The sequence below is a fragment of the Phocoena phocoena genome, chromosome 4 (assembly GCF_963924675.1).
Source record: "Phocoena phocoena chromosome 4, mPhoPho1.1, whole genome shotgun sequence".
Classification (NCBI taxonomy): Eukaryota; Metazoa; Chordata; class Mammalia; order Artiodactyla; family Phocoenidae; genus Phocoena; species Phocoena phocoena.
The window spans coordinates 134,921,425-134,936,191 of record NC_089222.1 but is presented as its reverse complement, the minus strand read 5'-3'; positions in this window follow the sequence as shown (position 1 = coordinate 134,936,191).

The window sequence follows — 14,767 nt, the reverse complement described above, 5'->3', positions numbered from 1 at the left end:
ACAATTTTTATCATGAATGGATGTTGAAGTTTGCCAAAGCTTTTTGTGCAGCTATGGAAATGATCATATGATTATTCTTCAATTTGTTAACATAGTGTATCATATAGATTGATTTGCAGATATTGAACCATCCCTGCATCCCTGGCATAAATCCCACTTGATCATGGTGTGTGATCCTTTTAATGTATTGTTGAATTCAATTTGCTAATATTTTTTGAGGATTTTTGCATCTATGTTCATCAGGGATATTGGCCTGCAATTTTTTTTGCATGTGGTGTCTTTGTCTGGTTTTGGTATCAGGGTGATCCTGGCTTTGGAGAATGAGTTTGGAAGCATTCCTTCCTCTTCAATTTTATGGAATAGTTTGAGAAGGATAGGCATCAACTCTTCTTTAAATATTTGATAGAATTCACCTGTGAAGCCACCTGGTCCTGGACTTCTGTCTGTTGGGAGTTTATTGATTAGTGACTCAGTTTCATTACTGGTAATCAGTCTGTTCATATTTTCTATTTCTTCCTGATTCAGTTTTGGGAGACTATACATTTCTAGGAATTTATGTATTCTTTCTAGGTTGTCCATTTTATTGGTGTAAAATTGTTTGTAGTAATCTCTTATGATGCTTTCTATTTCTGTGGTCTTTGCTGTAACTTCATTTCTGAGTTTATTGTTTTGTGCCCTCTCTTTTTTTCTTGATGAGTCTGACTAATGGTTTATGAATTTTGTTTATTTTCTCAAATAACCAGCTCTTAGTCTCATTGATCTTTTCTATTTATTTTTTAGCCTCTCTTTATTTCTGCTATGATCTTTATGATTTCTTTCCTCCTACTAACTTTGGGGTTTTGTTTGTTCTTTTTCTAGTTCCTTTAGGTGTACGTTTAGGTTGTTTATTTGAGATTTTTCTTGTTTCTTGAGGTAGGCTTTAGCACTATAAACTTCCCTCTTAGAATGGCTTTTGCAACGTTCCATAGATTTTGGATCATTGTATTTCCATTTTCATTTGTCTGCAGGTATTTTTGATTTCCTCTTTGATTTCTTCAGTGACCCATTGGTTGTTTAATAGCATATTATTTAGCCTCTATGTGCTTGTAGTGTTTGCATTTTTTCCCTTGTAGTTTATTTCTAGTCTTATAGAACTGTGGTCAGAAAAGATTCTTGATATGATTTCAGTCTTCTTAAATTTACTGAGACTTGTTTTATGGCCTAGCACATGATCTATTCTGGAGAATGTTTCTTGTACACTTGAAGAGAATGTGTATTCTGCTTTTGGATGGAATGTTCTATATATTAAGCTCATTTGGTTTAATGCGTCATTTAAGGCCAGTGTTTACATAGTGATTTTCTGCCCGAATGATCTGTCCATTGATGTAAATGTGGTATTGAAGTCCCCTACTATTATTGTGTTACCATCAATTTCTCCCTTTATGTCTCTTAATATTTGCTTTATGTATTTAGGTGCTCCTATGTTGGGTGCATATATCTTCTTGTTGGATCGATCCCTTGATCATTATGTTATGTCCTTATCTCTTGGTACAGTCTTTATTTTAAAGTCTGTTTTTTCTGACATGAGTACTGCTACCCTGGCTTTCTTTCCATTTCCATTTGCATGGAATACTTTTTTTCATCCCTCACTTTCAGTCTGTGTGTGTCTTTAGATCTGAAGTGAGTTTCTTGCAGGCAGCATATAGATGGATCTTATTTTTGTATCTGTTCAGCCACTCTATGTCTTTTGATTGGAGCAGTAAGTCCATTTACATTTAAAGTAATTATTGATAGCCATGTACTTAGTGCCATTTTGTTAATTGTTTTCTGGTTGTTTTTGTAGTTCTTTTTTGTTCCTTCCTTCTTTTGCTCTCTTCCCTTGTGATTTGATGACTATCTTTAGTGTTGTGTTTGCATTTCATTCTCTTGTTTTCTGTGGGTATCTATTAAAGATTTTTGGTTTGTGGTTACCATAAGGATATATATATAATTATTTTAATTTGATGCTCTGTTAAATTAGAATACACGCCAAACCCTGCATTTTCACTCCCTCCTGCCCCGTTTAATGTATTTGACCTCAAATTGCCTCTTTTTGTTTTATGTATCCCTTAACTATTTATTGTGGATATAAATGGTTTTAATACTTTTTTCTTTTAACCTCCTACTAGCTTTATAAGTGGTTGATCTACTATCTTTACTGTATATTTGCCTTTACCAATGAGATTTTTCTTTTTATAATTTTTATATTTCTAGCTGTGGCCTTTTCTTTTCTGCTTAGAGAAGTCCCTTTAACATTTCTTATAAAGCCAGTTTAGTGGTGCTGAACTCTTTTAGTTTTACTTGTCTATAAAACTCATTATCTTTCCTTCACATCTGAATAATATCCTTGCCAAGTACAGTATTCTTGGCTGTAGGTTTTTTCCTTTCATCACTTTAAATATACCATGCTACTTCCTTCTGGCCAGCAAAGTTTCTGCTGAAAGTCAGCTGATAGCCTTATCAGAGTTGCTTTATATGTAACTAGTTGCTTTTCCCCTGCTGCTTTTAAGATTCTCTCTTTATTTTGCCATTTTACTTACAGTGTGTCTTGGTGTGGACCTCTTTGAGTTCATCTTGTTTGGGACTCTGTATACTTCTTAGACCTGGATGTCTGTTTCCTTTCCCAGGTTAGGGAATTTTTCAGCTACTATTTCTTCAAATAAGTTCTCTTCCCCTTTCTTCTTATCTTTTCCTTCTGGGACCTTTAATATGCAAATGTTAATATGCTTGATGTTGTCCCAGAGGTCTCTTAAACTATCCTAATTAAAAAATTCTTTTTCTTCTTTTTTGTTCTGTTCAGCTTGGGTTATTCCCACTACTTTTACTTCCAGTTTGCTGATCCATTCCTCTGTATAATCTAATCTACTGTTGATTTCTTCTAGTGTATTTTTTATTTCAGTTACTGTGTTCCTCAGCTCTGTTTGGTTCTTCTTTATATTTTCTAACTCTTTGTTAAAATTCTCACTGTGTTCACTCATTCTTCTCCAGATTATTATTATTATTATTTTTAATATTTATTTATTTGGCTGTGCCAGGTCTTAGTTACAGCATGTGGGATCTTTGTTGCCAAATGGGGGATCTTTAGTTGCAGCATGTGGGATCTTTTAGTTGTGGCATGCAGACTCTTAGTTGCGGCATGCAGGATCTAGTTCCCCAACCAGGGATCGAACCCGGGTCCCCTGCACTGGGAATGAAGAGTCTTAACCGCTGGACCACCAGGGAAGTCCTCCAGAGTTTGTTGATCATCTTTATGATCATTACTTTGAAATCTTTATTGGGATTGCTTATTTCCACTTTGCTTATTTATTCTTCTAGGTTGTTTGGTTTTTTTTAAATAAATTTATTTATTTATTTTTAGTTGTGTTGGGTCTTTGTTTCTGTGCGAGGGCTTTCTCTAGTTGCGGAGAGCAGGGGCCACTCTTCATTGCAGTGTGCAGGGCCTCTCATTATAGTGGCCTCTCTTGTTGCAGAGCACAGGCTCCAGACGCACAGGCTCAGTAGTTGTGGCTCACAGGCCTAGTTGCTCCGCGGCATGTGGGATCTTCCCAGACTAGGGCTCGAACCCATGTCCCCTGCTTTGGCAGGCAGATTTTCAACCACTGCACCACCAGGGAAGCCCCCTTTTTTTTTAATTTTTAAAAATTTTATTTCTTTTTAATTTTTAAATTTTTAATATTTTTTATGGGAGTATAGTTGCTTTACAATGTTGTGTTAGTTTCTGCTGTATAGCAAAGTGAATCAGCTATACATATATCCCTTCTTTTTTGGATTTCCTTCCCATTTAAGTCACCATGGAGCACCAAGTAGAGTTCCCGGTGCGATACAGTTGGTTCTCATTAGTTATCTATTTTATACATAGTAGTGTATATATGTTAATCTCAATCTCCCAATCCATCCCACCCTCCATTTCCCCTCTTCTCCCGCTTGGTATCCATTCATTTGTTCTCTATATCTGTGTCTCTATTTCTGCTTTGCAAATAAGTTCATCTATACCATTTTTCTAGATCCCACATATATGCGTTAATATATATTTGTTTTTCTCTTTCTGACTTAACTTCACTCTGTATGACAGTCTCTAGGTCCATCCACCTCACTACAAATAACTCAATTTCATTTCTTTTTATGGCTGAGTAATATTCCATTGTATATATGTACCACATCTTCTTTATCCATTCCTTTGTTGATGTACATTTAAGTTGCTTCCATGTCCTGGCTATTGTTGAATATTGTAACTAGTGCTGCAATGAACATCGGGTGCATGTATCTTTTTGAATTATGGTTTTCTCAGGGTATATGCCCAGGAGTGGGATTGCTGGGTCGTATGGTAGTTCTATTTTTAGTTTCTTAAGGAACCTCCATACTGTTCTCCATAGTGGCTGTATCAATTTACATTCCCAACAACAGTATAGGAGGGTTCCCTTTTCTCCACACCCTCTCCAGCATTTATTGTTTATAGATTTTTTTTTTTTTTTTGGCAGTACGTGGGCCTCTCACTGTTGCGGCCTCTCCCATTGCAGAGCACAGGCTCCAGACACACAGGCCCAGTGGCCATGGCTCACGGGCCCAGCCGCTCCACGGCATGTGGGATCTTCCCAGACTGGGGCACGAACCCGTGTCCCCTGCATCGGCAGGCGGACTCTCAACCACTGTGCCACCAGGGAAGCCCAATGCTGAAGTCTTATTTGACCACCCAGAAAGTGTGATTTGGGGCTACAAACCTAGTTTTGAGATTGTAACTTCTCAGGAAAGATACTATCTTGCCTCTCCACTCAGAAATAAAACCGAAACCAAAAAGGTTCACTTGTAGTCCCTGGCGAGGGTGTGTAGTAGGCTGAATAATGACCCTCAAAAGTACCAGGTCCTAGTCTCTGGCATCTGTGAATGTGACCTTATTTGGGAAAAGGGTCTTTGCAGATGCGATTAAATTAAGGATCTTGAGTTGGGTAAGTGATCCCGGATAATTATCTGTGGGGGCCTTAAATGCAATCACAAGTGTCTATCAGAGAGAGGCAGAGGGAGACACACATACAGAGGAAGAGCAGGTGATATGATTATGGGGCAGAGATTGGAGTGATGCTGCCGCAAGCCAAGGAATGCCGGCATTTGGATGAGGCAGGAACAGGTTGTCCCCTAGAAACTCTGAAGACTTTTTCGACACATTAAATTCAGCCTAGTGATACTGATTTTGGACTTCTGAAGTCCAGAACTGTGAGAGAATAAGTTTCTGTTGCTTTAAGTCACAAATTTTGTGACACGTTATTATGGCAGCCACAGGAAACTGATATAAGGGTGGGATGGGATTCACTTATTCCTGGTTCACCTTCTACAGGATAGTGGACGCTCGTTGGGATTTCAGATTTATGGGGAGGCCTCCTTTATGTCCCACCTTGAGTGAGCCCAGAGCTTTGTCTTCCGTCCCCTGAGTCCTTGTGAGGGGCTGACATCTACAGGGTTTGTCAAATGCCCTCAAGGTGAAAGGTGGTACTTGACAAACTTCTCTAGGTTTCGGCCTCTGAATATTCCTTCCTTCCTTGCTAGGAAACATCTGAAGTGTTGTTTTTTTTAACATAACATCCAGCATTTTAGTTGACTTCATCTGAGGGTCAGGGAAATTGCCATCCTGCGGGACAGGGAAGTCTAGATGTAGTTCCCTAAGATTGCTGACATCGTGGAGGCCAAATGGTAGACATGTCTCCTTCTTATATTCATCGTGCAGAGACATGAGCAGATTTCATCATTAAAGAGGCGATCAAGAGACACACGGAGTCATGAGGAGGATGGAATACGAGGGAGACCTCAGCAAACATCCATCAGTGGTGGGAGTTGGGGATGTATGCCGCGGGAGTGGGGGAGGCACTCAGACAGTGGACAGTGCATCTCCCAGTGTGGCTAGAGACCCTGGTGGCTGAGATGCCTCTGATTCCACTCCCACAACACAAAATATGGGGCGGGCCAGGGCAGCACCTCGGGTCAGCTCCCGGCCCTGGAGGGCCTGTGCCTTTCCTCGCCCCCGTCTTAGCCGCACCGTGTCTCCCACTCTTGGTAGGAGGTTGTTACACCTGCAGTCTCCAGCTAGTCACTCTCAGGCTTCAGCTGGTCCCCAGAAGGCCTCCAGGATCTCCCAGCCCTGGGGGACAAGTGTTGCTGAAAATCCCTCTGCTGAGGAATCATGCAGAGATGTGATGGCTCACTCCTGTCTTACTCCTGTGCCCGCCTGGGTGGGCTTTTAGGACTGGGAGATCCACATCCACTCTGTTTTGCTTTTGGAGGCCTGCTCGGGGTTTTAGTTGCACCCACTGGAAACTGACTCTGGCTGATAGAAGCAGGAAGCGAGTGTCTCAACCTGATCTTGGGGAGCTCACAGAATCTCAGGAAGGGTTGGAGGAACAGCCTCGGGAGGACGCAGGCAGGAACAATGTCCAAATCAGACCGAGTCTGTTGCTGATGCTAGTTCCCCCTGGCTACTGGATGCTTCTACCAGAACCCCTGCCTCTACTGCTGCCCTGCACCCACCTCCCCATCTTCCAACTGAAAGCTGGGCTGGAGCCCCGGTTGTGTGCCTATAGTCCAGCAGCAAGGGGGCTGGAAAAGAGCAGGTGGCATTTTGAGTCCCTTCACACTTGCCAAGATGGAGATTCCTCAAACATATGAAGAGGGGTTTAGGCAGGGACTGGATGAATAATGGGGTTGTGGGGCCTTTAGGGACTTTCCACCCCCTCACTTGTTCCCGTAAACCAATTCTTCTCCCTATCGTGCGCCACTCCTTCTCCCTATCGAAACCAATTCTTGGAGTTTTTCAGTTGACGGGGACTTGCCAGACAGCGGGTAATTTTCCAGTTGCCCGTAACAGGTATACGCCCTAACCGCCACAATGAACAAACAACTATATCGGCCAGAAGGTGGGACAAAAGTTCCTAAGCCAATGAATTCAAAAGTCACCACATTTACCCAATCATTGTGAGAATATACCCGCCCTATGAGTAAATAAACCTATAAAAAGTATGTGATTCCGCTTTTAGGGGTTCCCCATCGGCCTCCTGCGTGAGGTTCAGGGAACCCCGGTGCATCGGCTCCTAATAAACCTCTTGCGTGTTGCAGCGGCTCTCGACTCTTGGCGGTTCTTGGGCGAGTTGGAATCCCTCGTAGACCGTTTGGGTCTAACATCTGGGGGCTCGTCCGGGATCCCCACTCGCCCCCGGGTCGCAAGAACATCGGGAGTCGGAGGTATCAGGTAGGCTCGAGCCCAATTGTCTGTTTGTTTGTCGTTTGTTTGTTGCTAGCCGCCATTAGGAAAAAGCCGTGCGAACCGGCTTGCTGTGGAATCTGTATTGGACTCCTGGCTAGGCAGACGTGCCGAAAGCTGGTGTCCACGGGCCCCGGGGGGACGCCCTGGTGGTCCATCTGGAAGGAGAAACAAATTTTGTCTCCCCTTCATCTGGTTCTGGCAGGTTATATAAGCTGCCATCTGAATTTGAGTTGGTTTCGGGTTTAAGTTCGCGGCGGCAATATCAATGTGTGTCTTTTGAAATTTTATTGTTTTTCTGTACTATTATCTTTCTTTTGACGTACGACAATGGGACAAACTATGACGACTCCTCTTTCTCTTACCCTAAGCCACTGGACCGAAGTTAGGGCTAGGGCCCACAACCTTTCGGTAGAAGTAAGGAAAGGAAAATGGCAAACGCTGTGTACCTCTGAGTGGCCTACATTTCAGACAGGGTGGCCACCCGAAGGATCTTTTTTGTTAGATAAGGTTGGGCTAGTCAAGTCTAGGGTCTTTAACACAGGACCCCACGGACACCCAGACCAGATACCATATATCCTGGTCTGGGAAGATCTAGTTCTCTCCCCGCCTCCGTGGGTCCGGCCCTTTGTTTCCTCAACAGGCACGTCTGCATGCGCTCCAGCACAATCGGAGATATTGGCCCTGAAGAAAACCCCAGACACGGAAAAGTCATCTGCTGCCCCGGACCCGCCAAAGGCGATATATCCTGACCTGCAGTCTGATTTGCTTCTTCTAGATTCCCCACCTCCTTATCCTCCGGCCCTAAATCCCATGTCGCCCCTAGGACCCCCAGCTTCACAACCCTCCGCACCAGTAGGGCCACCTGTTATGGCGGAAAGGGGGGGTCCCTCGGCGGGCACCAGAAGCCGGAGGGCTGTTTCCCCTGATTCTACTGCTTTACCCCTTAGAGAATATGGCCCCCCCGATAACCACGGGAATAGGCCCCTTCAATACTGGCCCTTTTCCTCTGCAGATCTTTATAATTGGCAGATGCATAACCCTACTTTCTCTGAAAACCCACAGGCTCTTACTGCTCTAATAGAGTCTCTTGTCTTCTCCCACCAACCCACCTGGGGTGATTGTCAACAGCTCCTCCAGACTCTCCTCACAACTGAGGAGAGGCAACGGGTTCTCCTGGAGGCTAAAAAGAATGTGTTAGGCGCCAATGGACAACCTACCCAGTTGCCTAACGAGATTGATGCCGGTTTTCCACTCGTCAGGCCGAATTGGGACTTTAATACCCCGGAAGGTAAGGAGCACCTGAAAATGTATCGCCAGGCTCTGGTGGCGGGTCTCCATGGAGCGGCCAGGCGCCCCACGAATTTGGCTAAGGTAAGAGAGGTAACTCAGGGGCCCCAGGAATCGCCAACCGTGTTCCTAGAACGCTTAATGGAGGCTTTTAGACGATTCACTCCTTATGATCCAAACTCTGAGGAACATAAGGCCACCATAGCAATGGCCTTTATTGACCAGGCGGCCCCTGATATTAGAAAGAAGTTACAAAGGCTGGATGGCCTACAAGGTTTCTCCTTTCAGGACTTAGTAAAAGAGGCAGATAAGGTATATAATAAGAGGGAGACAGAAGAAGAAAGAGAAGAAAGAAAGCAGAAGGAACAAGAGGCTCGTGAGGTAAGATGAGATAAGAGGCAAGAAAGACATTTGAGTAAGATACTGGCCACTGTAGTCAGAGGAGGAAACAGTAGAGACAGAAATAGACAGGAAGGGCGAACAACGGATAGAAGGCAGCCATTAGACAAGGACCAATGTGCCAACTGTAAAGAAAAAGGTCATTGGGCAAGAGAATGCCCTAAAAAAAGGAACGGGGGAAGGATCACTAAGCCTTTTCATCTGTACGTGGCCGAGAATAAAGGTATTGCAAAGGGAGTACTAACTCAGAAACTGGGCCCCTGGAATCGCCCGGTTGCGTACCTATCAAAGAAATTGGATCCTGTGGCAGCAGGATGGCCCGCCTGTTTAAAAATAATCGCCGCGGTGGCCGCTTTGGTCAAAGATGCTGACAAACTGACTTTGGGGCAGAACCTAACGATAACAGCCCCCCATGCATTAGAAAGTGTAATTCGCCAGCCACCCGACAGATGGCTAACAAATGCCAGGATGACTCATTACCAAGCCCTGCTGTTAAACTCAGATCGTATTAAGTTTACCTCAGCCACAGGACTCAACCCGGCCACCTTGCTACCCGACCCTGACCTGGAAAGCACTACCGTCATCCATGATTGTCAGGAAGTACTGGCTGCAGCACACGGTAGCAGACCAGACTTGATGGATCAGCCCCTCCCCAACGCCGACGTTACCTGGTTTACTGACGGAAGCAGTTTCCTAGAGGAAGGTAAGCGTCGGGTGGGAGCAGCCGTGGTAGACGGGAAAGAGGTCATCTGGGCAGCCGCATTACCGCAAGGGACATCGGCCCAACGGGCTGAACTAATCGCCATGACTAGAGCATTGGAACTAGCAGAAAACAAAAAGGTAAACATCTATACGGACAGTAGATACGCATTTGCTACCGCCCAGGTCCATGGGGCCATTTACCAACAAAGAGGGTTGCTCACCTCGGCGGGCAAAGAAATTAAAAACAAAGAAGAAATAGTGGCACTGCTAGCTGCCCTCATGCTCCCCACTAAAGTCAGCATCATTCATTGCCCCGGACACCAGAAGGACAATACCCCGGTGACAAGAGGCAACAACATGGCAGATAGGGTGGCACGAGAAGTGGCTCTACGGGAAATCATACTAGAACTATCAGATGAGAGTCCTGGGAAACCAAATGATAGGGGAACAATTACCCCAGCCATAACTAAAGGAACATTATCTCCTCAACAAGCAAAATCCATGCTACAACAGATTCACAGATGGACACGCTTGGGAACCAAAAAGATGGTGTCCCTACTACACAAGACAGGTTATGATACCCCTGGACTAACTAAATTAGCTGAGCAGATTGCACGAGAGTGCATTCCATGCCAACAGGTAAACTCCCATAAAGGAAAACTTGAGGTCGGAAAAAGGCTCAGAGGAGACCGCCCAGGAGCCTATTGGGAGGTCGACTTCACTGAAATACGCCCTGGAAGGTACGGTAACAGGTATCTTCTAGTTTTTATAGATACCTTCTCAGGATGGGTAGAAGCTTTCCCGACGAAGAAGGAGACAGCTACTGTGGTGGCCAAAAAGATCTTAAAAGAAATTTTCCCCCGGTTCGGGGCACCAAAGGTAATAGGATCAGATAATGGTCCCGCCTTCGTCGCCCAGGTAAGTCAGGGTGTGGCCAAATACCTGGGGACTGATTGGAAATTACATTGTGCCTATAGACCCCAGAGTTCAGGACAGGTAGAGAGAATGAATAGAACTCTAAAAGAGACCCTAACTAAATTGTCCATAGAGACTGGCGGTACAGATTGGACGGTGCTCCTTCCCTTAGCCCTGTTCCGGGCTAGAAATACCCCCTCCCGCTATTATCTTACTCCATTTGAAATACTATACGGGGCCCCACCTCCTCTTCTTACGCTAAGGGAAAAATTAAGTCCTGACTGCCAGAATAACACTGACTTATATGCTAGGCTGTTGGGACTCCAGTTGGTCCAAAAGGAGGTGTGGTCCCAGCTGGCAGAGGCTTACCGACCAGGAACACCAGCAGAGGCTCATCCCTTCCAAGTCGGAGATTCCGTGTACGTCCGTCGGCACCGAACCCAGACTCTAGAGCCTCGGTGGAAAGGACCATACATCGTCCTGCTCACCACCCCCACGGCTATAAAGGTAGACGGCATCGCTGCGTGGATCCACGCTCCACACGTGAAGGCCGCACCAGCATCTGCAACATCGGAATGGCGAGCCCAAAAGACCAGCAACCCGCTCAAGCTCAAGCTTCTGCGATCATCAGACTTATAACTTTAACTTTGTTACCCCTACTGACTGTGAGTAATTTTAGTCCTCACCTGCCCCAGCGTTTAACCTGGCAGGTAATTTCCCAGACTGGAGATGTAATATGGTCTGTTAGCAATATCGCTCCCCCATGGACCTGGTGGCCAAACCTTTTTCCTGATGTTTGTAAACTGGCCATAGGGGCTCCCGGTTGGGATTTAGAAGACTATTATGATCAACATAATGTTCCAAAAATTTTATCAACTAGAGCTGATTCCTCCGGAAAGGGTTGCAAAAACGGGATTCGGAGGACTGGGCTCAGAGCTCCTGCTTTCTACATATGCCCCGGGTTCCATCGCCACAGGTCCCTTAATTATAAATATGGAGGAACTGAAAACTTTTATTGCAAAAGCTGGGGATATGAAACCACAGGAGACACCTATTGGAAGCCCACCTCTGGCTGGGACTTTATTAAGGTGACAGCCAATTATACACACCCAACCAACCCCTTAACTTATAGGCCTGAATGTACTAAATGGTGCCATCCCCTTAAGATTTCTTTTAGTGAACCAGGAAAAAAAGATAAAAAACTGGATAAATGGCCATTCATGGGGAATCAGGTTTTATAAAGAAGGATATAATGATGGATTACTAATGACCATCAAACTAAAAATTGAAACCCCTACTCCAGTTCCTATAGGCCCCAACCCTGAGATAGGGCACTCTTTGCTACCTTTGGCCCCTCCCACAGCGTTACCAGAGATAAGAAACCAAACTTTTGAGCCAAAAGGAATGACAATCAAGCCCAAGACCCCCCGGGACCGAATGCTCTCATTGGTCCAGGCGGCTTTTGAGGTTTTAAATGCCACAAACCCGGAGGCTACCAAATCATGTTGGCTTTGCTATGCTGCTCCTCCCCCTTATTATGATGCTATAGGATATAATTCTAATTATAATAATGTTAACACTCCAGATCAATGTCGATGGAAACAAGAAGAAAATAATAAATTGACCCTGGCCTCAGTATTAGGAAACGGTACATGTGTAGGAACGCCCCCCTCGTCCCACCGACATCTTTGTGCCAATTTAAGCCTCCCACAGGGCTCAGGGTATCTCCTCCCTCCTCCGGATGGATGGTGGGCATGTAACACAGGATTGACCCCCTGCATTTCTTTAGAGGTCCTTAAAGCTTCAACCGATTTTTGTGTGTTAGTTCAGCTAGTCCCCAGACTCATTTATCATTCAGATTCATCCTTTCTAGATGAATATGAGGGCAGAAGAAGGTTTAAGAGGAAACCCATAACACTCACCCTGGCTGTACTCCTAGGACTAGGAATGGCAGCCGGGGTAAGAACAGGTGCAACAGCCCTCATTCAACAACCCCACTATTATGATGCCTTAAGACAAGCTGTAGATGTTGACCTCTGGGCGTTAGAAAGTTCCATAACTCAGTTAAAAGAATCCCTCACCTCGCTTTCAGAGGTGGTAATGCAAAACAGGAGGGGATTAGATCTGCTGTTCCTTAAGGAGGGCGGACTATGTGCTGCTAAAAGAAGAATGCTGTTTTTATATTGATCATTCTGGGGCTATTACCAAAACTATGGACAAACTTAGGGAGCGCCTGGACAAAAGACAACAGAAAAGGGAAAATCAAAAAGGGTGGTTCCAATCATGGTTTGATAAATCTCCCTGGCTTACTACTTTAGTTTCCACCTTGTTAGGGCCCCTCATTATTTTATTGTTGCTCTTAACTTTTGGACCATACATTCTGAATCGCCTGATAGCCTTTATTAGAGAACGCATTAGTACGGTACAAGTTTTAATGCTAAGGCAACAATACCAAAACTCACAAAAAGAAACTGAAATTCCATGATTGAAATTAGTTACAAAAAAAAAAGGGGGGGAATGTGGGGCCTTTAGGGACTTTCCACCCCCTCACTTGTTCCCGTAAACCAATTCTTCTCCCTATCGTGCGCCACTCCTTCTCCCTATCGAAACCAATTCTTGGAGTTTTTCAGTTGATGGGGACTTGCCAGACAGCGGGTAATTTTCCAGTTGCCCGTAACAGGTATATGCCCTAACCGCCACAATGAACAAACAACTATAACGGCCAGAAGGTGGGACAAAAGTTCCTAAGCCAATGAATTCAAAAGTCACCACATTTACCCAATCATTGTGAGAATATACCCGCCCTATGAGTAAATAAACCTATAAAAAGTATGTGATTCCGCTTTTAGGGGTTCCCCATCGGCCTCCTGCGTGAGGTTCAGGGAACCCCGGTGCATCGGCTCCTAATAAACTTCTTGCGTGTTGCAGCGGCTCTCGACTCTTGGCGGTTCTTGGGCGAGTTGGAATCCCTCGTAGACCGTTTGGGTCTAACAGGGTATCTCCTTTCCTTCTCTCCCAAGTCAGATGCATCTACATGTGTACAACTTGACAGCCCTCCTGTCACACCTCCTTCAGGGAGGAAGAGCTGAACTGGGGAAGAGAATTAATTTCTCCCTTGTCATAAGACTAGCCCCAGATCAGAATCAGGGGCACTAAGAACACAAAACATGGTGATCTCTCCCTCACATTATTGAAAGAAATTTAAAAATACTGAACGGGTCAACAAACTTCTGATCTTTTCCCCCATGTTGTCTCTTTTAAAAAATGTCAAATTATTTCAAATAGTGGTTTTTCTATTCTGGGGACTTTTGATGGATCTGCTTTGTCTGCTAGGACATTTGTTGCTGACCGAGGTTTGTGAAGTCAGTCACACCCATGAGATTATGTAGCTGGTAAGGCCAGCTACCGTTTATTGAGTGACTACTATGTGCTGGCACTGGGGTGGGCATTTTTCACCAAGTGTCACTAATTCTTACATCCCCAGGTACAGATGAGGAAACTGAGAGGTTACAGGCTAATAAGCGTCCGAGGTAGAATTCAAAGCCCAGGGCCTTCTGTTCTCTGAAGCTTCCCAGATGCTGTCGGGCCCCTGCGCCTGGCACAGTCCCTGGCTGACAGCAGGCAGGGACTGAGGAACATCCGCTGAATCAATGAACATTAAAGATGGCACACGAGAGCCTGGTTGAATCTGACAATCACACAGATGTAGTGTCATTAAACGAACGCACACGGATTAAACGGAGAATAAGACTTTAATTGAGCACCAGCATTATATACATAAAATGTGTCCTCATAGAAAAGTAAATCCAGTCAAAGTGTCCCTGAGAATCCACAAAGTCTGTGCTCTGTACATGTACAGTGTTTGCTGACGGTTACTTTTGAGTCGAGGCCATTTTTCACATCAGTCTATCGGCACTCTGGTCAGGTTTTACAGCATCTTGGTTTTTATTCCTCATTTTAAATATTTCTGTTTCTCACCATTTAAAACTTGTTTTTCGTTTTGTTTGTTGGGCCATGTGGCTTGTGGGATCTTAGTTCCCCGACCAGGGATTGAACCCAGGCCCCAGCACTGAGAGTACCGAATCCTAACTACTGGACCGCCAGGGAATTCCCTGGAACTTTTTTATATTGAGTGAGCACATGAGGCTGAAAATCACACCTTCAGTGGCTATTTTTTCAAATCATTAAGGCCTTTATAAG